General features: G+C 44.9%; 1 protein-coding gene and 1 pseudogene across 2 annotated transcripts in view; one reads left to right on the top strand and one right to left on the bottom strand.

Moving 5' to 3' along the window:
- Rin2 (Ras and Rab interactor 2) overlaps nucleotides 1–21754 on the bottom strand; it is a 201180-nt gene extending 179426 nt beyond the window's left edge. For both annotated transcript variants that reach the window (XM_076929902.1, XM_034495200.2), the window contains exon 1: nucleotides 21627–21754. The gene's annotated coding sequence lies outside the window, so the exon portion shown is untranslated. The remainder of the gene's footprint in view (nucleotides 1–21626) is intronic.
- Nucleotides 1037–1155, top strand: LOC117704732 (small nucleolar RNA SNORA70; annotated as a pseudogene).
- Nucleotides 21755–22986: the final 1232 nt, after the last annotated feature.

Here is a 22986-nt window from a genome sequence, read left to right as displayed (position 1 = left end):
CTTTCCTTTTGAAATAATGTTTCCTCCTTGTGCTGTCATTTGTTAGACATATGTAATTTGCTTTTTATTCTATAGGAGGAGCTCATGGGTAGGAGATGTTGGACTTTTAAAGTGTTGGGACTGTTGAAGACTAGGGACTTTTTAAAGTCAGATCGAATACATTTTCTAGTATAATACAGTCACACATCTATGGAGACAGGGGGTGGAAGATTATGGCTTTAAAATGATGTGTTTGAATATCAAGTTGACAAGGTGTAAGGTTGTGATAGCTAGTGTTAACTGTCAACTTGACAAAGTCTAGAATCACCTGAGGGACGGGGATTCCAGGTATGTCTGTGGGGGAATATCTTGATTACATTGATGGAAGTGAAAAGATCCACCCACTGTGTGTGTTCCCATTTTTAGGCTGGGAGAAAGGTATCGAGGAGGTAGCATTCACTCTTTCACTCTGGTTTTTGGTGGTGGCTGAGCTATAACAAACTACTTCGGGCTAGAGAGATGGCTCAGGGGGTAAGAGCACTGGTTGCTCTTCCAGAGGTCCTGAGTTCAATTCCCAGCAACCACATGGTGGCTCACAATCATTTGTAACTGGATTCAATGCCTTCTTCACATAAAATAAATAAATAAATCTTTAAAAAAACAAACTACTTCAAGATCTGCTGCCCCAACTCCCCGCCACGATGGACCATGCTCCTGAACTATGAGCCATAATAAGCCCCTTCTCTATGAAGATGCTTTTTTGATATGGCATTTTAATCACAGCAATAGGAAAAGGAATGAAGACAGACTCTAACCACATAGGTTAGACTCTGTAGTAGGAGGAGTGAAATCTTATTCCATTACTCTACAAAGACACTCCTCTTTGGTTGCTGGAAGCTACATCCTGCTTGTCTTCCTCAGAGTCCTTGAGAGCAGAGAGGTGTAATTCCTGTGACTTCTTGTTAAGAAATGGGTGATTATTCTGCATGAGATTTCATTAGTTCCTTACAATTTTCTCTCTTGTTTCACACTTACTAATATAAAATTTCCCTTTCAATTGTAACACTAACTTAAAAAACATAACACCCCGTGGTGAACCAGTGTGCAAGGGTTACAAACAACAGCCTCCATGGGTGTGTACACAGCCTGTTTTCCCAAGGGACCTTTGAGACAATTTCCTGGCAGCTATTCATGTCTCTAATCTCAGTGCTGTCCCGACTCTAGGCTCCAGACAGGTATGCATGCCTTTGGGAAGCCCCAAGGCACAGTGCCCAGGGTTCACATCTACCAGGTCATCATGTCTATTTGTACCAAGCTGCATAATAAAGAACATATGATTAAGTTCCCCCTCCCCCAACCAAGTTCTATTTCCCTAGCTGCTGGGCTTCACTAAGTTCAATGCAGATGAATTTAAAGATAAGGCAGCTGAGAAGTAGCTTGTTCCATCAAGCTATGAAGTCAAAGATGTTCTCAATTGCAGTCTTCTGGACAAATGATGGGCCCTGCATCCCCAGGGGCTTCTACTATGCTCTCCTATACCCTACCAAATTATGTTCAGTAATAAATCTCACATTTCCAGTTTGGAGAAAAAAAATCAGTCATACCTCTGTGTAATGTACTACTGATCCCTGCACTCTTTCATGTTTGTCACATCTGTGGACAAAGTAAATGGGTCTAACAATCTGCCCCATAGCTTTTGCCAAAAGCAATGGAGAGTTAAACCTTCCCAGCTACAAAACAGAAAGACAAAAGGAAAAGGAAGTTATCTAAAAATATCTCAATTCATCTTCAGGGGAAAGGTTAGTTTATAAGCCATGTCTAAGAAGGACATAATTCTTCTCCAAAAACACATGTTCCGTACTGTCAACTTCTTCAAAAAGTGTCCAAAACAAAACTGAACACAAAAGGTTGTTCAGTAAAGTGACTGTTTTTCTCTGGAACTCGTTGTTATTCCTTAAGGATTTATTCGTCCTAATTATCCATTGTTGTGTAATAAGACCACAAGACTCAGTGGCTTAAAACAATACTCATTTTCTTATTGCCATGGTTTCTGAGGGTCTGGAATTCCAGAAGAATTTGGCAGAGCAGTTCTGGCTGAGAGTATCGGATGAGGCTGTGGCCAGATGGTAGCTGGAGCTGGGACCCTGGGAAGCTGGGATGCTGGGCCATGGGGCTGGGGGTGAGAGGAGGCGTGGCCTGGCAGCTGGCAAGCAGTAGGTCACTTGTACATGTAGCTCAGGACTTTGTCATTGGCCTCTCTGGCTAATTTAGGCTTCATCATAACACGGTAGCTTTGGACTGCTTAGAGGATGCAGTTGATAGATGCAGGAAGAATGAACCAGAAAGTGGAATGGACATTGTCTGATCTTTTCCTTCTCAATTTATCCTCAGAAGAAATGTGGCAAAATTTCTCTTCTATTCTAGCAGGTACAAGTGAGACACAAAGCCCCACAGGCTTGAGGGGAATAGATAAGACTTTTTTTTTATCTTGATAAGCCATTGGCCAGGAGGGCACACAGGCTGAATGGTTGCTGCTGTTCAGCTCTGTTGGAAAAAATACTCTCTGCCCCACAGCCCAAGGTCAATGATAACTGCCAAGTCCCACATGCAAGGGCACTACCACCACTCTCATTTATTCTTTTTAAATTATTACTATCATTTTATGTGTATGAATGTTTTGCCTGCATGTATGTCTGTGCACCACTTGCATGTATGATATTTGGAGAGGACAGAAGAAGACCTTAGATGCCCTGTAACTGGGATTATAGATGGTTGTGAACCATCTTGGGTGCTGGGAATCAAACCTGGATGCTCTGGAAGAGCACTTAACCATGGAGTTATCTCTCTAGCCTCACTTGGAAAAAAAAAAAAAAAAAAAAAGGATTGCTTGATTGTGTGTGTGTGTGTGTGTATGTGTGTGTGTACCTAAGAGATGATAAGAACATTTGTAATGGGAAATGCTTTGACTTTCAGATTCTATTTTCTTCAGGCTGTAGCTCTGCTTAGTACACTTTTCTGCTTCCTGGTTTTGTACCACATTTTTTTTTCTGATCTTTAGTTAGATCCAGTGCAGGCAAGGGCAGTGTTTGGGTGGCTGACTGGGTTTCCTGATTCAAATATGCCCTCTAGTGTTGAAATCATGTCACTTCTTTATTGGTTGTCTGCCCTCGGTTGTGACCCTCTTTGCTTTCTTCAGGATCTTCAATTTTATCTCTTTTGTTGACTTTCTAAACATCTTGAAGACTCCAGAGGCAAGTGACCCTAGCATCCCCCATCTCTCCCAGAGTCCCCTTCCTCAGGATAAGACTTGTCTTAACTGTTGATGTAGCCTGTGCTGCCTCCCCAAGCCACCGCACACACCCTACCCCCACCCCCGAGTCCTCTACTTTCCTCCGTGTTCTCCACTCAATGCTCCCACAGGCTTCAGAGCCTGCCAGGTTTCCACCTGGGCTCCTATCTGAACTCAAACAGGGGATCTGAAGTTTATAGAATTCTGTTTTTTCACAATCCTGAGGGGATATATAAATGATTACATTATTTGCACTCTTTCTAGATCAAGGTGACCTTTCTATCAGTTTTGAGAAGACATCTGGAGCTAAGCAAAGGCCGTACTTCTACTCCACCTCAGAGTTTTATATGATAAAATAACAAAAATGCCATTTACTGCACTTAAGAATATCATTTCCCCAAGCCTATTTGTTCAACACCATACAAGTATTTCTTAGTTTGGTATCCTTGGGAACCTTAGGCAGGTCCCAGGACCCTACAGGTTACCAAAAGTCACATTCCCAAAACTCTTACATAAATGCTGCCCTGCATATATTCTATAAATCCTCCTGCATACCTTACATCACCTCTAGAGGATTTAAAACTGACACAATACAGCATTACATGACCAGTTGCCCTGCTGTGCTGCTTATGGGAAAATCAGAACTTCATGCACATTCAATAGAGACATCTCATTTTCTTTTTAAATGCATTTTTATTATTTTATGTGCTTGGGTGTTTTGACTGCATTTATGTCTGTGCAAACCCTGCAGAAACCAAAAGAGAGTGTCAGGTTCCCTGGAACTGGAGTTACAAATGGTTGTGAACTGGCCATGTGGGTACTGGAAGTCAAACCCTGGCCCTCTGTGAGAGCAGTTAGTGCTCTTAACCACTGAGCCATGTCTCTAATATCAAATATTTTTCTATCCAAAGTTATTCAAATTGTTAGATCCATGTAAAACCAGCCAGTATGGAGAGTCAACTGTACAATAATATATATAATGTTCTAAATAAGTAACTTTTTTATAGTAACACACATTCGTGTATACAGAATTGTTTAAATTCCTTTCTGACCACTAAAGCATACTGAAAGCCAAAATTCTTTAATTTTATCAGCCATTGCCAAGACCAAGAATAGTCCTGTCCCAAACATGGCACACCCCGAGGGCATTTTAATTCTGGAATAAAATCGAAGGCTATAGGAATTACCTGGAGTACCACATCTGGCCTTTAAACTGTTTTTTGGATAAGGAGACATTTGTAAACTTCGAGCATAGCTGTCCAGGGCCATATGGCCCAGACACAAGACAGAACATCATGAGTTAACCTGGAGCCTCAGCCCCCAGAGACTGTCACACTGCCAGTATCTGCATTTGTCCCTGGCTCTTTCAGTGGGTCTCAAATACCGGGCATCAACCCCCACCCCCAATAGCCTTCATCTTATGACTGAGGCAGATGGCCTATAAAGACCAGCTCCGCAGTCTCCCAGTCTCAGATGAGCAGGATGTAGTCTCATGATACATAATCTCTTCCACGCCACTGCTTCCCTCCCATCTCACATCCACATCCCAAGGGTTCCTGGAGTCCACCCCTATGTAGACTACTTCCTACTCTTCTTGCTCAGGTTTGCATTAGAGGGGGTTTAGATGGAGACAGCTCTCATTCTGAACCCTTGCCTCTAGCTTCCCAGATTCTTACTTGGACTAGAATCTCTCAGTGCAGAGATAGGGATAGATGTCAAACTGGAAACCCATCCAAACCAGGCAAAAACCAAGACTCAGCCTTTGATGTGAGGGCCAAAGACTTGGAGGCCCTGAGGAAAATCCTCAAAAAATCCTGGTGGAGAACCTTTATGAGCAATGGTCAAGCCTAACAGGTCCTCAGGTGGTGGTGAGGAGAGGGATTCCGCAGTCTGTGGCAAAAGCTTGAGAACAGTGTCTTCTCTGAAAATGCATATTGAGTGAATTAAAAGATGAGGGATTTAGTTTGAGAAAGTCACATTATTGGAAACCCAGATAAACATGGAAAGTGTTTCTCAAGTACAAGGTGGTGCATACCATTAATCCTAGCACTAAGAAGTCAGAGGCAGAAGGATTTCTGTGAGTTTGAGGCTAGCCCAGTCTATATTGTGAGTTCTATGAAAGCTAAGGTTATGTAGAGAGACCCTGACTCGAAAAACAAACAGAACCCCAAAAATTAAAACTCAAAACCATCATATAAACATAAATGGAAAAATCTGTTAAACCGTTTTCAAAGAAGAACTATAAACGGTCAGTTAGTATCCTTAGCCACCAGAGAAATGCAATCAAATTTATCCTGAGATTCCATTTCCATTGTATCCCAGTCAGAATGGCTATCATCCAGAAAACAACGACAAATGCTGCTGAGCCTGTGGGCAAAGAGAAACCTTTGTGCATTGCTGGTGGGAATGTAAGCATGTGCTGCCTCTGTGGGAATCAATATGGAAATTCTGAGGCTGGAGAGTGAGGACCTTGAGAGCCTTGTGTAAGTGCTTCAAAGTCAGCAAATCATAGAAACCAGGTCTCCAAGAGGAAGATAGGAAAGCCCAGAGGGTCTGACAGTGACCTGTGATTTGCTATAATGATAAACTGCACACACTTGGGTGGAGACTTAAGATACTAATGAGACATAATATGATACATAATGCTGTATCTAGAACCTGGAATCCCTTCAGAGGTGCACTCTGTACCCCAGTGTGGACAAAGAGTGGGAACTATAAGCAGACACATTAAGATGAACATACAAAAGAAGCCAGGGGACAGAGAAAGACTGGCAGCCCTTCCCTACCTGGGCCTCACCTAAGAAACAGAACATGTTTGAGGAAAGCCAGAGCTATACACACAGGAGAAGCTGGTACCTTAGAAATGTCTCACAACGGGCTGTGCAGCCCATGGCCCAACTCTCTGTGGGCCTTTCTCTCAGCTCACCAGCCTAATCTTAGTCCCTGGAGTGCATTCCTTCTTTTATTGAAACTGGGTCTCACCACCAAGTGATTGTCCCAAACTTCACTGTATAGACCAGGATGGTCTCGATCTCACAAACATCAATCTGCCTCTGCCTCCTTCTTGCACTACAGGATTGAAGGTGTATGCCATTAAGACTTCCTATACTTTCCCTTTTTAAATAAGACTGGACTTCTAACCACGTGTCCCTTTGTTTGGGGACACTGAGCAAGCTGTGCCTTCTCTTTATCTTTTTCAGCTTGTGGGTAAAAGCCAATCCTGTCCTCCCTGAGGCTGGGCTTTCTCACTGGTTTTGCAAAGTTCCCCTCCTGTCCTAGGACCAAGTTGTCTGCTGACCTCCAATGCCGAGCATGTTGAACACACCCTCGTACTTAAAAGAAAGTGACTCCTTCCTGGTTCTCCTTCATCATCCTCCCCAAAGCTGCCAAGGTTCACAGCTCTCCTGCCTCACTGTTTTCCTTTCAAGCTTTAATAAAAATGATCTCAACTTCTTGCTGAGTCCATTGTAAAATTCTCTTATCAATAAGTCTACGAATGCAGAAAGGAACCTTGGATTCCCCAGTGACACGAATATCTGTTCCTCTAAAAGTGGAAGATAAAAATGACCATTTGACACAGCTATCCCTCTTGGGTATGTATGTACCCAGAGGCTTCTAAGTCAGCGTACCACAGAAATGCTTGTACATCCATGGTGACTGCAGCATGCTCATTTCGCTTGACTTTTTTTTTTTTTTTTTTTTTTTTTTTTTTTTTTTTTAAGATTCAATTTCCCTTTCTGTAAAATTCAGTGATGTGATTCTTTTGATTTGGAGACTCTTTGTTCTCTCAGATTCTTAGTCCATGTGATCGCTCACACAGTGTTAATTTGGAGTCTTGTGTGTACCTAATTGGCTTGTTTAAACCACCTGACAGGGAATTAGATAAATGGACACAGTATATAAATGCCCAAGGCCTCTGCATTTCTAAAATTATATCTATTTTTATTAATTTTTTTTAAAGGCTAGATCTCACTATGTGTGCCTACTTGAAATGTAGACCAGGTTGGCCTGAAACTCAGAGATCTGCCTACTTTTCTCTCTCCCCTCCACCGCATGTTGGACTAAAGGTGTGCACCACCAAGCCTGTTAAAGCGTGTCTTCTTCATTTGAAGCCTTCAGCTCTCCTGTCCAAGTGTTACAGTAGCTGTGACCAGGACTTGGTTGAGGCCCATTAGGAAACATCTACTTCTCTGGCCTGGGTGGAGACCTCGCATTCCGAGGTGCTCAGAACATAGAAATTAACCAGTGAGGCAGGCTAATAATCACCTGGCCAAAAGACCACACATCAGGAAGGCCAGTTCACCTTAAGCCATTCTAGAGACAGGAGGAACAAGCAGCCCTTTACTAAGATGATACACACTTCCCTGGAGGACTCCCAACCCCTGGAGCAGCAGCACACACAGCTGAGGTCTTGCAGCACCAGGAGTTGGCTGCTTTCCTGAATTGCTCAGAAAAGCATCGCTCTTCTTTCTGTCCCTTTTTATCTCCTCTTTAAGCATGCTTCACAACACGGTGGCCTTCACTCTTTCTCTAAAGCGCTCCTCCTCTCCAGGTGGTTGCTGGTCCACCATGTGGCTGACCTCAGGCCTCATTCAGATAACATGGCCTTTACTCTCCCTCTTATCTAGCTCCTTTAGGGGCAGCTGCTGAGACAACAACCTAACAGGATTGTTCTTTTAAACTTTAATGGAATTGCCCTCAAATTTCCTTTTGAGTTTATTCTTAAATTCTTTTATTGACAAGGCTAAGAACCGGAAAGGGAGACTATTCCCCAGCTACCATGTGTTGACTCTGGTGGGGCTCCTCCAAATTCCTATCCAGTAATACAAACAAATAAGAGATATTCAGGTAGCCCCCAAACAAAGGCATGCCCTTTGCCCCTTTGCCAATGCAGCTTCTGTAACAGTATTGCCTTTCTAGGATTTCCTATAGGTGTAGAAAGAAATCACACCCCAGTAAGACTGTGAGTAACTAACTGGTCATATGTTCTGAGATTCTCAAAATTCAAGTGAGTTGCATTAGCTCATAGGAGTGTAAATTTTGATTATAAAAAAAAAAAAAATCAAAAAATAAAGTTGGGAATGTCAAAAAGAAAGAACTTGAGTATTCTGTTTGGTTATTCATAGTAACCTTTGAATGATGAATGAATACATGAAAATACCAGAAGATTAAAGGTTTCATGTGAGCATGAAGTCTTCCATTTATTCTATTTTCTCAACCAGAAACTAATATAAAGTTTGAGGGAAAGCAATGGTGCCTATTCTACTCTGAGGAAAGAGGGGTAGTTTACTTGAAGGTACAGCTTTAAATTCTATTTCATAGAACCTGAAGTGGCGAGGTCACACTTAATCAATAAACTTTAAAGGCCTGTTAAATTTATTGATGAGGTTTAACAGTAATTGGAGTATGGAGTCCGTGTTCTTCTAAAAGAGAGACTTAAGGCTAGCCTCTGCCACCACAGCTCCATTGCCTTCCTGACTCAGACTCCAGGCTCACATTTCAGAGGCCAACAGAAGACATGGCAGGAAGCAGAGACCTGGTGGGATAAGAATGAAAGGGATTCCTGGGGCAGGAATGGGATCTCCAGGACTCCCCTCCTCCATGCCCTCCCACTGAGCTCAGACCCTTTAAACAACAAGCCATCCTCCACTGAGAATGGAGACAAAGGTCAGGCTAAAAAACTTCCCTTCTCTGACAGACAGACTCCCAAAGGACCCCTGCTTCCCTCATATGAGATGGGGTGCATTCCCAGACTGCCAGCCAATTCCTGAAACCACTTTTTTGACGTTTTCCTACACATGGTTAAGTATTGAGACCTCAAAATAGGGCAAATGGGTACATTGAAACTTACGAACAGTTTCCAAAATTTTCCATATAGCATTTTTAGATTGGAGGTAACTACAATTGTGCAAACTGTAATCATACACAAGAGGAAACTCCTATAGCTATAAAGATGTGAGCAGTAGATGTTAGTGCAAAAACCTGGGGCTGAGATTGTTGCAAAATGACTCTAGACACCATAAACATTGCAAAACTATTAGTATTTCTATTTCAGAGAGAAACCATAGAACTGGACTTCCTGGGCATTTCTCTAAAGTTTCTCTTGGTGTAGAGCTGGAAGGTCAGGCAGCCCTTGGGGGATGAGGCTGAGGATCAACTGAGGACCAGCGGATGGAGATACTCCTTGCATGTTCTTCCAGAAACACCATGGCTTAGCACTTAGGTATGTAAGTTCTGCCACTGGATAGAATAGGCCCTGTTCTACCTCTGGTTAACATGACAAGTTACTTAGTCTCCAGCCCTCTGTTTTCACAGTGTGGAATAGGTATAAGAGCATCCATCTTAAAAGGGAAGTATTTAATAAGATAGTGTATGGGTGATGTCCCACTGAGGACTGACTCCCCACCCCCCAACACACACACACACACACACACACATCATTGTGGTTCTTATGACAAGCCATTGTGATCTTGTATCTGCACACTATGGCTAGTCTTTATAAATAAATAAATAAATATCAAAATCCAGTTATGTCCAGTTAAGAAGGCAGGTTTATCTCTGCCAGGCTCAGGAAGCTTCCCTGTTATAGACAACCAGATGCTTATGTTCTAAATAACAACTTCAAAATGGGTTTTGTTTGGGGCTGCAGACTGGACAGAGACAGCCTAATGGTTAGGAACACTTGCTGCTCTTGCAGAAGACCCAGATTCAGTTCCCAGAACCCACATGGCAGTTCACAACCATCTGTAACTCCAGTTCCAAGAGATCCAGTGCCCTCTTCCCACCTCCAAAGAGTACCAGGAACGAAGGTGGTGCACTTACATACATATGGGAAAAACACTCATGTGTATAAAATAAATAAAATCTAAAGAAAATAAAAAACAAATCATGATTAGAAGATAAAAAAAAAAAAAGAAAAAGAAAAAGAAAAAGAAAAAGTAGTCTCTGTTTGCAGGGAAGGTAGGCAGTTGAAGGGAATGAGCCAGCAGTGGACATTTGAACTGCAATGTGTCCGAGAACTTTGGATGCCATACTGAGAAAAATAAAATTCTGCATTGTCTGCCATGCTCTTAGCCCCAGGATAGAATCAAAATACCCTAACATAGGCAGCTTCACTCTCCCCGGCTTTCTAGGGAAACTGCTAACTATGTATTATAGCCCAAAGCTTCCATTTAAGCTCCAGGTCTTTTCTACATAGCCTATTTGACATCTGACCTTGGGTTCTTCTATGGCTGTCTTACCTAACATATTCAAAATGGAAGTCTTTACTGACACATCGTTCCTTCCCAGATTTGCCAACGTGGCACCTTCGCTGATACAGGAGGCCGAGGGAAATCCCGCACCACTCAAACCTCGCTCTTACACACTCCTCACATCAAATTTATCACAGCTCTGATGAACTATTTTCCAAATTCTATCTCTGTTTCTCCCCCACAACCTAGCATCCCTTTGATCTTAGCCTTCTCCCATTTGTTACTGAGGTCATTCTCCACTGAAATCCAGTCTGCAATCAGCAGGCAGGGAGATCTTTGAAATACTACTTCCTGCTATGGCATGTTGTGGAGCAGTAGGTGTGGAAACTCAGGGCACCCTTCATTCAACATAGCTCACCCAACCTTGTTGGTATATAATTTGATGGTTAAGCATCTGGGTGTCACTTCCCTCTGTCCCCTTTCTATACTATGAACTATTTTATAGGTATTTTTGACTTCTTCTCTTGGCACTGAAAAAGGAAAACCATGACTTTTCTTGGTGGGAAAACTTTCCTATTTTTTTTGTAACTTTTCTTGATCTTTCCCCCGCTTCTCTAGTTGCACAAAAGAACATGTTTTCACAGACTACTCAAAGAACAAGAAAAATATGCCCAGTCCACAGTCTTATCTGATTGTTTTTGGAAACAGACACCAGGGCTTCATTGGATTGGACACTTTACACAATTCCATAATCCTGCTCTCTCTAGCAGTCCCAAAGCTCTCTCCTGCTTTAAGGAGCTGATGCTTGGATACTTGGGGGTAGAAAAAGAGAAGAATGGATCTTCAGTTCGCTCTTGACATGTCGTATGCCGTACAATCTGTTAGGATCCTGGGGCTCTTTCCTTATCATTTTCTAGAGGCAAAGAACTCCATATCCTGCCTTGGATAGCTGGTTAGCAGCTACATAGAGCAGTTGTTTCATGGCATGAACTTCAGGATTCAAAAGAAACAACCTCTAACATCAATGGCTTGGGCTGGTCATGGGCACATCAAGGAGGTGATGACGAATTCTATATAAGCTAATATCACCCACTCTGTACTGACTACATTTTATAGTGTTTTATAATATGTCAACGCTAAATTATTTTTGTTTTCATTATCACAATCCTTGATACGACTTGATAGTGCTCATTATTATCAGAGTCACTGTATAAGTAGGAACTTGAAAATTCCACTAATCTCCAAGACGCAGCCATTTGCCTTCCAGCATAGCTGAAGCTAGCATCAGAGAGAAGCTCCAGTGGTGCAGTGGTGACACCTCAGGGGACACTAACCTGAGCCAAACATCAAGAGACAAGTATGGGAATGAGTCACCAGTTTAATGAGTAGCCTGTCACTGTCCAGTGGTCCAGAACCACCCACATTGTTTGTCCATTAAAGAAAAGGGCTGTGTAGCAAAAGGCCACAAACCGAATGGGAGAAATTCATTGCCTGACAGTTCTGGAAATAAGTTAGAAGACACAGTGCCATCAGGGCCACACTTCCCTAAAGATGCCAGGGAAGGATGGGTTCCTGTCCCCTCTCCCAGATTCTGATAGCCTCAAGTATTCTTTTTGTAAAGAGATAGTCTACAGATATAAGAGTCATTGCTCCGAGCACAGGTCCTCGTTTTGACAGACAAGAGTTGAACTGCAGATCTACTTTCTTAAACTTTTCGACTGTAAACACATTTCTCTACCTCTCCATGCCTGGATTTCTACAGTCTGAGAAAAAGAGGAGAAATACAAGTATTTCCCGTGTGCCATAGGGATGACACATAAGGTAGCCATTTTGGATTTGTTAGCATTCTGAAAGGAGGCCATGGGATGAGAAGGTCTGAGGAGAGACAAGCTCATACAATACAGTACGTCCCCCAGCTGTTGCAACCACTGTTGGGATCATGGAGTGTTTCTCAGTAGCACATCTATCTCATGTGACGTGCTGAGTCCTGTAGTGATGGGAGTGACAGATGTTCCTCTAAAAGAGTTTTTGACACTCTGGGAAGCAAGAGCAAAGAGGATAGAAGGCAATGGGCTGTTGGAGCAAGAGGAGTCAGAATAAAAAGGTATTTGGTAGCATCATGCAAGTAATTAATGTAGTATATGAAGATTTTGGAATAAAATTATATCAGAGTTTGGACAATTTCCCCAGTAAACACACACACACACACACACACACACACACACACACACACATACACACACACACACATACACACACATACATACACACACACATACACACACACACACATACACACACACACATACACACACACATACACACACACACATACACACACACACACACATACACACACACACACACACACACACACACACACACACACACACACACACACACACACACACACACACACACACACATTTTCTGTCTTCTACAAGGTGAGAGCATCTTTGCTTTACAGTGGGAGTACAGCCTTGACCCAGGCCTAAATAATGGGGCCAACCAATCATAGCTTGAAACCTCGGAAATTATACACCAAAACAACCTTTTTCTCCTGTAAGTTGCTCCTCTCGAGTTATTTGATATAGTGGCAGATAGCTGGTAGGAAGAAGGTCCTGCTCCTTGCATAAGCCATGGTCAGTCAGAAGAAATGAAGAAGGGGAGTTGTTGGTAACCACCCACCCTGTCCCACTAAACAAGGCTAAAGCCATACATCATCAACTCTGTCAGGATCCTGCAGGAATAAAGATACTCAAAGAGAAGAGATACCTCCATCACTCCCTTTAGCCATCCCACGATTGAAAACAATGCACCCAAGAAATTAGAACTTGTCCAGGAATCTCACACACAGGAAGAAGGAGGCCAGCTGGAGGAGGCACTCACCTCTCAGGAAGAAATTCCATACAGTTCTCACTTGTCAGACTACCTTGCACAAGAGGCTGAAACTGTGACAATGATGGGCGGAACCACACCTTGACCAGGACTACTAAACACACTTCTTGTTACTCTATTTAAATCTGAATCTTACATCATGACTGAAGATGGATGGAAGAGTCACTGGTGGACTTCTTTGTTTTTCTTCCCAAAGTAACCACAATGGATAAATCTAGTTTCTCTGCTTTTCACTATTATCTATCTTTTTAGGGTTGCCAGGGCCCACATTCTGACCTGAAGAACTTTGGTAACAGCAACTGATGCAGAGGTTAGTCCACATGCCCTGGACAGCAGGTGCTGCAATGGTCAGCCCACACACCCTTGAGTCCTGTCACAGTCCTACACATCTCTGCTGGATGACGGCCCTCCCGCTATGGGACTAGTGTTGTCCATACACAGAAGAGAGCTAAGAGCTTGGCGCTGCCCTCAGCCAAAGTCTGACCGATGCAAATGCAAGAATACTCCAGCAGGCTGCCTCAGCCTGGCTGCTCTTGTAGGTTTACACTGTTTCCAGAACCTTATGGCACAGAGTCAAGTTTCCCTCTGTGCACTTTGCTAGATGTGTGTCCTTGCCAGGCTTCTTTCCCAGTCAGCTCCCTTTCTCCCCACCCTCTTTTTCTGTTCAGAGGCACTTCCCCTAGTCTGTGTTCACCTTGGAACCTACTTCTCGAGAACCTGGTCTAAGACAGAAACTTTCAGAAACTTGTTCTAGGTAAAGAAGACTGGTTCTTCATGTGTAATTTGAAACACACCCACGCATCTGTGTAGGACTCTGAACTAGACTCTTCTTTCACAGACTTGTACCTCCTCCCCATGTAATAAAAATGTAATAATAATAATAATAATAATAATAATAATAATAATAAGCAGGAGGAGAAAGAGGAGGAGGAAGAGGAGAAGAAGAATTTAAAAAACAAAACAAAGCCAGAAACTAGAAACTATTTCCCAGAAGGATAGTGTGTATCTACTGTTCAGGAATGATGTTGCCCAACACTACCCTCTGTTTATGGTGCACATGTAAGTTATTGCCTCCCTTCCTGGCCTGAAAGCCCTGAGAAGGCCTGGCCCACATCCTTATCTTTCTACACTGGTCACAAGGCCAGCTGGAGCCCAGCATCCTAAGGAGAGCCCGACAGGCTGAGTCTTCCTCCCCCATGCACCACGCTCCTTTTGGTCCTCATTCCACGTTTGTAACTCCTCCCTGGGGCCTTTTGCCTGGAGTTCTTGGTTGAACTAAAACCAATGAATCCATCCACTGTCAATCTTCCACTGTGATCTTTCTCCACTGTGATACTTGGGATGGAATTAAGTTCCCACCCCTAGCCCCTTTTGTACAAAGTCATGTTACTTTTGAATAAAAGAGGTCTGGGAACCCACCCTGAACCTACCCTTCTTAGCTTTGGTCTTTGAAATGACTTCCAAGAAACGTTATGAAAGCCACTGTAAGTGAAAGACCTGTGTCACACTGGGAGGTGAGCCCTCTTGTCTGCAGTTACCATCAGTTGCCAATCCTTTTCTCTCCTTCCCTTCACAGGCTTTGGGATCACAAGCCTATCAGGCAGGTCTTGGTGTCTACAGAGGGTGGCATTGGTGCCTGCTTGGCTCCCCACTCCAACCCTGTGGCTTGCTAATGAAAACAAGACTTCTGTCATTGACTACTGAAATTTAGAATTTGGAATTTCCCTAAGAATCTTCATGCTGGGGAGGGGAAAAGGAAGAAGCTTTAGTGCCAGACAGAGGAGGAATTCAGTCTCTTATACAGCCTGACAACTTTCCACCTCACCCTACAGGAGAGACTGGAGATGAGACAATGGCCTTCATGTAGGGCAGGAGCAGCCCTCCACCAAGGCTGCCTGGTTATGCATCACTCTTCCTGGTCTATTTAAGTATAAACACGGCAGCAAAGACAGACTTGGGAGTCACTGGACTTATTTTGTTTCTCTTCCCAAAGTGACCATGTTAAATAAATCCCCTTTCTCCAGTTTTCACTATTTGTCTCTCATTGGCTCGCTGAGGGTGGGCAGCGAAGCCAGGCAGGTCTTCTTCGAGGGCCCAGACTTTAGCCATAACAACTCCAGGAACGTAAATATGAAGACTCTATTCATTAAAAAGTATAACTACAAAAGTTTTTCAGTTTGAACTTAAAAATGACTCTGAGATTTCAGGCAACTGGAGAATTACACACTAACACTGGAGGACTGCACGCTAACACTATGTACCACCACTTGGCCAGACCATCATCAGACCTAAGCTCACAGCAGAAAACAGAATAATTCTTGAGTTTATTTGCCATTCGGATATTAAAAGCTCATCAATACCATTTACACCACTCTTACAGATGGTTTAAACAAAACACAACATATCTTTATAACTGTTTAGAACACAAATCTGAATCAGGGATTCCCAGAGTCCATCAGTCTGGATGGTATTCAGAGATTCTTCAAACCACAGACTTGTGATGACAAGTAGGCTATCTTACAGACTGAAATGTCCACAGCCTCATTAAAAAACAAAACAAAACAAAACAAAAAACAGCCCAACTTTATTTTCTTGGCCTCTTTCATAAAATATCTGTGAATATAAACTACTAGGAAGTTGAAGAACATTGCCGCCGTGGAACAAAAAGTGCTGTCTAATCAACCATTCATTGTAGAGGGATAGACTGGAGGCCCTTCTCTGCTGCCTGTTTTAACTTGTGTAGTTGGTTCTATCCCAAACTCTCCACACTTCTGGTGGATGTTAAAAATGCCTAACCGGGGAGAGCTGGGTCTAATCGATCGCTACAGATGCTGTTAACTAGCAGGATGAGTGCTCCGGACCACCTAGCTTGTTGTCAGCGCAGGCTCTTCCTGTCCTTTCCCATACACACCTCAGGCATATTTCCAGAGCTCTGACCTCCTTATTTAACCTGGAGTTTCACCCTACGGGAGTTCCTCCACTCCCTGTGTTCCAGTGACTCACTGTGTCCTCCTAACTCCTAACTCCTAACACCGTGTCCTCCTAACTCCTGCTCACTGTGGGCTTCTGTAATAACTAGGTGATATACAGACTCTTGAACTTAGCAGGTTAGGGTTTTATTGTTAGTAATGCAACACCTTGCAAACATAAGGACCTGAGCTTGAGCTCCAGGATACACGAAAAATGACAAGAGCAGTAGCTGGCACTGACAATCCTAGTGTGGGGCAGGCAGACAGGAGGGTCCCGAGGCTCCCTGGCTGGCTGATCTACTGAAGTGGTAAACTTCAGGGTAGTAAAAGATTCTGTCCCAAAGGAAGTAGCCTACACACACACACACACACACACACACACACACACACACACACCCCACTACCTACACATATCATACACACACACACCACACACATACTACACACACATAGCACACACACACTAAATACACACCACATACACACCACACACATACCACACTACCCATATATATTACACACACACACACACACACACACACACACACCACATTCATACACACCATATATACACAATACACACATACGGTCACACACACCACACACCCATACCACATATACATACACCACACACACACTACACATACCACACATACACACACACATTCTTTTAAAAGGCTGAGACAGAAAACAATAGTTTAAAAATCATACCAAGAGGCACACATTCTGGGAGCAAAGGTCCATAATCCCAGCACTGAGAGGCTAAGCCAGGATGATTAATTTAAGGCCAGCCCAGGCAACTGAGTGTGACCCAACCTCAAATAAAAACAAGGACAGGCTGCTGCTGAAACTCAGTGGTACAACCCTGGCCTAATATTCAAGGGTCTGGGTTCAACTCACAGTGCTGGGGGGATCCCATTTAGCATTTCCTCTCTACCATGCTCCCTGGTCACATATCCAAGAGCATACAGACACATGCCTGCATGTGCTGTGTGCACCTCACTCCTACACACAGATGCACTCCATGAACTTAGCTGATGATTCTTTATCCTTCCAGTCATTTTTCACCCTATCTGGATACCCCACCCCCTCCGACAGGGAAGCTCATTCTTGCTCTTGACTTTACCGATGCCCCCTTACTGACTACATACGAAAGTCACTCATAGCACACTTTGAAGACAAGTGACAGTACTCAGTATTGGAGATACAGAGATGGCACTGTATCCATCTTTCCCATGGTGTCAGTCCATAGTTGTCCTTTGAGTTTAAAACACTAACTCTGCATTTGCTTCCTCAGGTCTCTTAGGTTGTAATGCTGGCTGAACAGTCAGGGCTTATAAGTCTGTGAACATTTCCCAAGGGTATAGTACAGACTACCTTTGATTTAGAAACACCTGGCTTCAAACAATGGGCTCACAGGAACTGAGGGTTGGGCCTCCCAGGTGAGGAAAAGCTGGTAGAATTCCTTTGTTCCAGGTTGGAACTCCTCCACCAAATGGCTGCTACTACTCTTACAGAAGTAAAAACAGGCACTGCCATCCTAGAAAATCCACACCAGCAAGAAGCGAGTGAACTGAAAACTGACTGGGTGCATCTTCATGCTCAGGGATTGGATAAACCCCTACAAAACTGTGTTTTCTGGCTGCATAGTGTCTTAATGATACAGTACTTGCTTTGTGTGTGTATGTGTGTGTGCGTTTTCCTGGTGCATCCCCAGTACCTCAAAATTATGCTCTTAGTATAAGAACCCTGGGGTGCCCAACTCAAATGCACATGTAGTATTTTGAAGCCGGTGTCCCTTAATAGTTTCAGACATTTAGATGCTTCCTCCCAGATACTTGGGGAGGTTTAAGAGGTAAGGCATTGTCAGAGGAAGTGTGTCACAGGTCAGCTTTCAGAGTTTAAAGACTTCTGCCAGAGGTGAGTTCAGTCTCTCTGTTTCATGTTCAAGGTTCAAGCTGGGAGCCTCAGTTTCAGGCAGTTTCTGGCTCCTCCCACCAAGTCTTCACCCACCATCATGGACTCTAAACCCCTGGAACATAAGCCACAGGAAAGAAGTTACTGGTGCAGCTGCATTTGAGAACTTAGAGCTGGGAAGTCTGGCTGAGGTGACAAGGCTTCCAGGCAGTCCCTCAAGGTAGCTCCAGAGCCTCAGATCTAATGGAACCTGGGGAAATAACCTGGAGAATTGTTTCCACCAACAGTACAGAGTGGGTAAAAGAGTGACTACCATGCTGGGTGGGTTATTATGCTCTCCCGACATCCAGCATGTACATTCTTTTCACCACTGTGAACACTGGATGAAATCTACTCTCCTTGGAAACTGACAGAGTTGGCAGCAGGTGCTGGAATTGAGTGAGGAACATCTCCCCAGGTCGACTCCTGGGAACACCTCTTCCATATCATGTACAAGAAGAAAGACCCTCTGCCATGATGTGGAGTTGGCAAACATGCCACAACATGTTGTCATCCTAGAATCCCTTTAACATTTCCCTAATAGATTATCATGCTGTTGTCACTCTAGTGACCCTCTTGTCCTAGGCCATACTGTGACAGTCTGGGCAAATCCTCTGGGGTGCAGCTGGGCCTGGGGGCTGGCCTCCCTCAGTGCTTTGATTCATCTCCTCTTCAACAAAATGTGATTTGGGTTGTGTGAAAAACAACTGAGTTACTAGCTATAAAAACAAAGATCTATGAAGATAGCTTTCTTCTGGGCCATTATTACAGTATACATCCTGCTGTGTACTATTCAAAATGTGTTCACAAAGGTATACTTTGTTCATTCATTCACTCATTCACTCATTCATTCATTCCACACTCCTTCAGTGGCAAGTCACAAGGATTGGGAAGCTGACAGTGGATGAGTAGAGTTCGAGGCATATGCATTGAAAGTAAAATCACATGTGTTCATGCAGACATAGACACACACACACACACCCCACAATTCTAGTGGTGGCAGCTGCCTCACCAGGCAAAGGAGGGGGGAAAGTAGGGCAACCTTCCTTACTGAAACCATAAGACTCTTGAAGTATCCTTAGACAGCTTGGATAGACCAATAGGGGTTGCACAGTACATCCACATGTTATGGTACAGGATGCACATGGAGAATGGGCTCAATGATGGGGATCTCCCAAAGCAACTCACCCCTGATAAAGAAAAGGATGTATCTGTCTCCAAGCAGAGGACCAGCACTTAGTTAAGTAAGGAAGTTGCTTCTAGGGAGCTAAACAATTCTTTGCAATAGGCACAAATGTTGACTTTGGAGAGGCCCTGGGGAGGGTCCCTTTGGAGGAGGATGAAAGTCACTGGAGCGGTGTCTTGGTTGCTTTGCTATTGTTGTGATAAAACATTATGCCAAGGCAAATTATAGAAGGGTTTATCTGCAGCCTGCAATTCCAGAGGGATAGGAGCTCATCGCCACAATTCAGGGAGCACAGCAACAGGTTGGCAGGTATGGTGTGAACGGCAGCTGAGAGCTCATATCCTGATCCACAAACAGGAAGCAGAGAGCACACTGGGAACAGCATGAACTTTGAAGCCTCAAAGCCCACACCTAGTCTCCAATGACACACCTCCTCCGACAGGGCCACACCACCTCCTAATCCTTCCGAAACAGTTCCACCTACTAGAGACCAAGCATTCAAACATATGAGCCTGTGGGGTCATTGGGATTCAAAGCCGCACAGGTGTCATTTCTCAACAAGCACTCATGTACCCTAGAGGGAACTTGTTCAGAGAACCTATCTACAAATGAGGGGATTCCTGGGAGCTGGTTGTCCTCTCCATCACATGGCCCAACCTCAATGACCTAGAACAAACCCCCCAAACTAAAGGTCCTGTCAACACCCTTCTTCCCAAGTCCTAAATATAAAGTCTCCTTGCAGCCACTCCAAAACCCAATGTCCCCTAAGGAGGTGAAAGCATTAAAGAATATGAAAGTCCAGAGACACAGGGAGCCTAAGGCCAGGAGGAAAATGAACCCCTCTGTGCCCTTATCAAAACATCCTCCCCAGCATGAACTAGGGGAAAGGTTAATAAATCTGTAGTCAATAAACAAGACTATGAAAAAGCCCAAGTTGCCCAATCTGATGCATGCCATTGTCAACCCTCATAAACCACAAAGCAGGGACAAATGGGGGCTCTGGTTCCACTGAGCAATAATGCCCCAACAAAACAACCAGCACCTGTATTTATTTAAAATGTTGACATTTTGCTCATCACAGATCCTTTAAAACAAGTTTCTTTTTTTTTAAAAGCATTGTGCTGAGGTTACTATTTATCTTAATTTCTGAGTGTTGCCAAGTGTTTATTTTTGCTTCAATATTTATAAAGTCCGGTTGGTGGATGTACCAAGTTCCTAAGAAACCACAATGTGTCCAAGCTCTGCAAGAAACTGAGGCTGCACTGTGTTCAGAGGCTGCCTTTTTTTTTCCTCTGCAGCGGAACTAGGAAAGCCCCAGAGATTTGAGGGCTCTGAGAAGAGAGAGGCGCCTGTCAAGGCCCAAAGGCCGACCTTGCCTTGTATTTCTTGGCAACGCATCATCACTTTCCAGCTGAACTTCGGCAAACCCTGCAATGCCCCAGCCATAGAAGAACCTCCATTGCAGGATGAGCCTGGGACGATACGCTCCAGGGAGCCCTGGCTAAGAGAGGAGTAACAACCCAGAGGGGAAACCCCTAGGCCTTCAAGTGGGAAAATGGCCCTGTCCCTTCCCAGCTGGAATCCAGAACTCCTGCACTAATAGCTGTACCGCCCTCAATCACTGCCTGTAACAGTCCAAGAGCCCTCCTGCCGGGGGCTCGCTGACCCCTCTGCCTTGTTGTAGGGAGAAAGTGGCGGATCACAGCGTGTGCTCTGCAACTCAGCACTGTGACTCTTGGGATCTGGCGCCAGCACAGGCGCATTTGACACACGGCAGGCGGCGCGGCAGGTAGAACTCAACAAAGGTTTCTCTACCTCCCAGCTCCTGGGTACGTTCAAATGCACACGCACCTGCACCACCAATCATCCCGCCCGCACTCTCAGTGATTGCCCACTACCCAACCTCTGCAAAGGTCAGCCGAGGACACCCCATAATCTTCCTTGGATCCGACTCCAGAATGTCACCCTGCCTCAAGTCCTGGCGTCCTGGCTGCCCATTGCTTCTTACACCATCGGTCCCTTAGGACCGCTGAGGACGCCAGCTGGTTGGCTCGCTCCTAATCTCAAGCGACAGTAGGGCAGTGGAGAACTACACCTCGAGCGCGGTGCCCGGTTCTCCTACTTGAGGTGTGGTCTCCGCTTCTGCCACCCCTTACCTTGCGCCCTTGGTGCAGATCCGGGAGGCGGGGGCGACCGGCGGGTCAGAGACCGAGTAGGGCTAAGATTCTCCGCCCAGGAGGAAGAAGAGGAGGCCGAGGAGAGGAGGGGCGTGGCCGGAGGGAGGAGAGGGAGGAGAGAAAGGCTTTGTGTGCCTCCGCCCTGCCCCTCTGAAGATCTCCTCCTCCGGGGTCCCCTCCCAGCTTCTCTGGGACCTAGTCGGGACGAGCTGGTTGGAGGTGAAGAACAAGGCGCCTGCGCGACCCCTGGTCCCGCCCACCCTCGGGCAACCGCCGGGTTACCAGGAACTTTCAAGCTGGGGCGTGTGGATTGGGAATCAAAAAGTTTACCTAACCCAGAGCAAACTAGGCTGGACCCGCCCTGAACCTCCTCCACTCCACCCGGATCCCTCTGCGCTCGTCTCCACTGCCAGAGTTTGTTTCTGGGAGGTTTTCCCTTTCTCCTTTCTTCCTCAGATGCGTGCAAGCATTAGACCAACTTCGGATCCCGGGATGGGGGTAGGGGGGGCGCAGCCTGGAGAAGTCCAGCTGCGAGGAGCTGGGGAGCTGGGTGGTGGGGTGGTGGTGGAGGGGGTAGTGGTGGAGGGGGTGTGGTGGTGTGGGGCACGGTTCACAGCCTGGGGTCCGCGATGGCACTGCTGCCAGGGTTTGCACATGTGCTGGTCCGCACGGCACCAGCCGGGACGGTGGGATGGGGGTGGCCCTACACTCTAAAGTCTAAACTCTCAAAGGAAGGAAGGGAAGGGATGGTGCGGGAGACAGTGGCCCCGTGTGCTGAGCTGGCAATTAATTATCTAAGTGGCCGGTGTCACAAAAGGAGTCTTAAGGGTGTTCAAAGAGACCCTTGTTTTGCTCAGAATTGAAAAAGGAATAGAGACCTTACCTTTGTATTTCTTTACTTCGCACCTACGGCAGAGAATAGATGCTTGTGAAAGCAGGTTTCTAAATTAAAAGCGAAAACAAAACGTACTTATCACTCAGTACCAGCAGCCCAGCACCAGCAAAACCTAAGCCACCAACTGCACTTCTCTTTGTGTGCCAAGTCGCCTGCTTAATAATTTAGTAGCAGCGATGCATCCGGCTGTGTTCTAAGCTTGAGATGTGTTGGAGAATAAATCATCTTCCCTCCTCTGGTGGCTATGACATGCAGAGGGATAAGAATGGGCTAGCAGAAGGGAAGCAGCGCACACCACAGGCAAATTACTGGGACGTTAGACTAGATAGCGATGAAGGGGAAAGAAAGATATGGATAGCTGGAGCCCTCGTGTGTATCTGGCCCAGGTTATAGAATGAAATAATGTTGGACTGTGGAAGACGCCTCCTGCAGGTGGTCCTGAGG

Source organism: Arvicanthis niloticus, chromosome 2, assembly GCF_011762505.2.
Source record: "Arvicanthis niloticus isolate mArvNil1 chromosome 2, mArvNil1.pat.X, whole genome shotgun sequence".
Taxonomy (NCBI): Eukaryota; Metazoa; Chordata; class Mammalia; order Rodentia; family Muridae; genus Arvicanthis; species Arvicanthis niloticus.
This window is presented reverse-complemented; position numbering and strand designations above follow the sequence as displayed.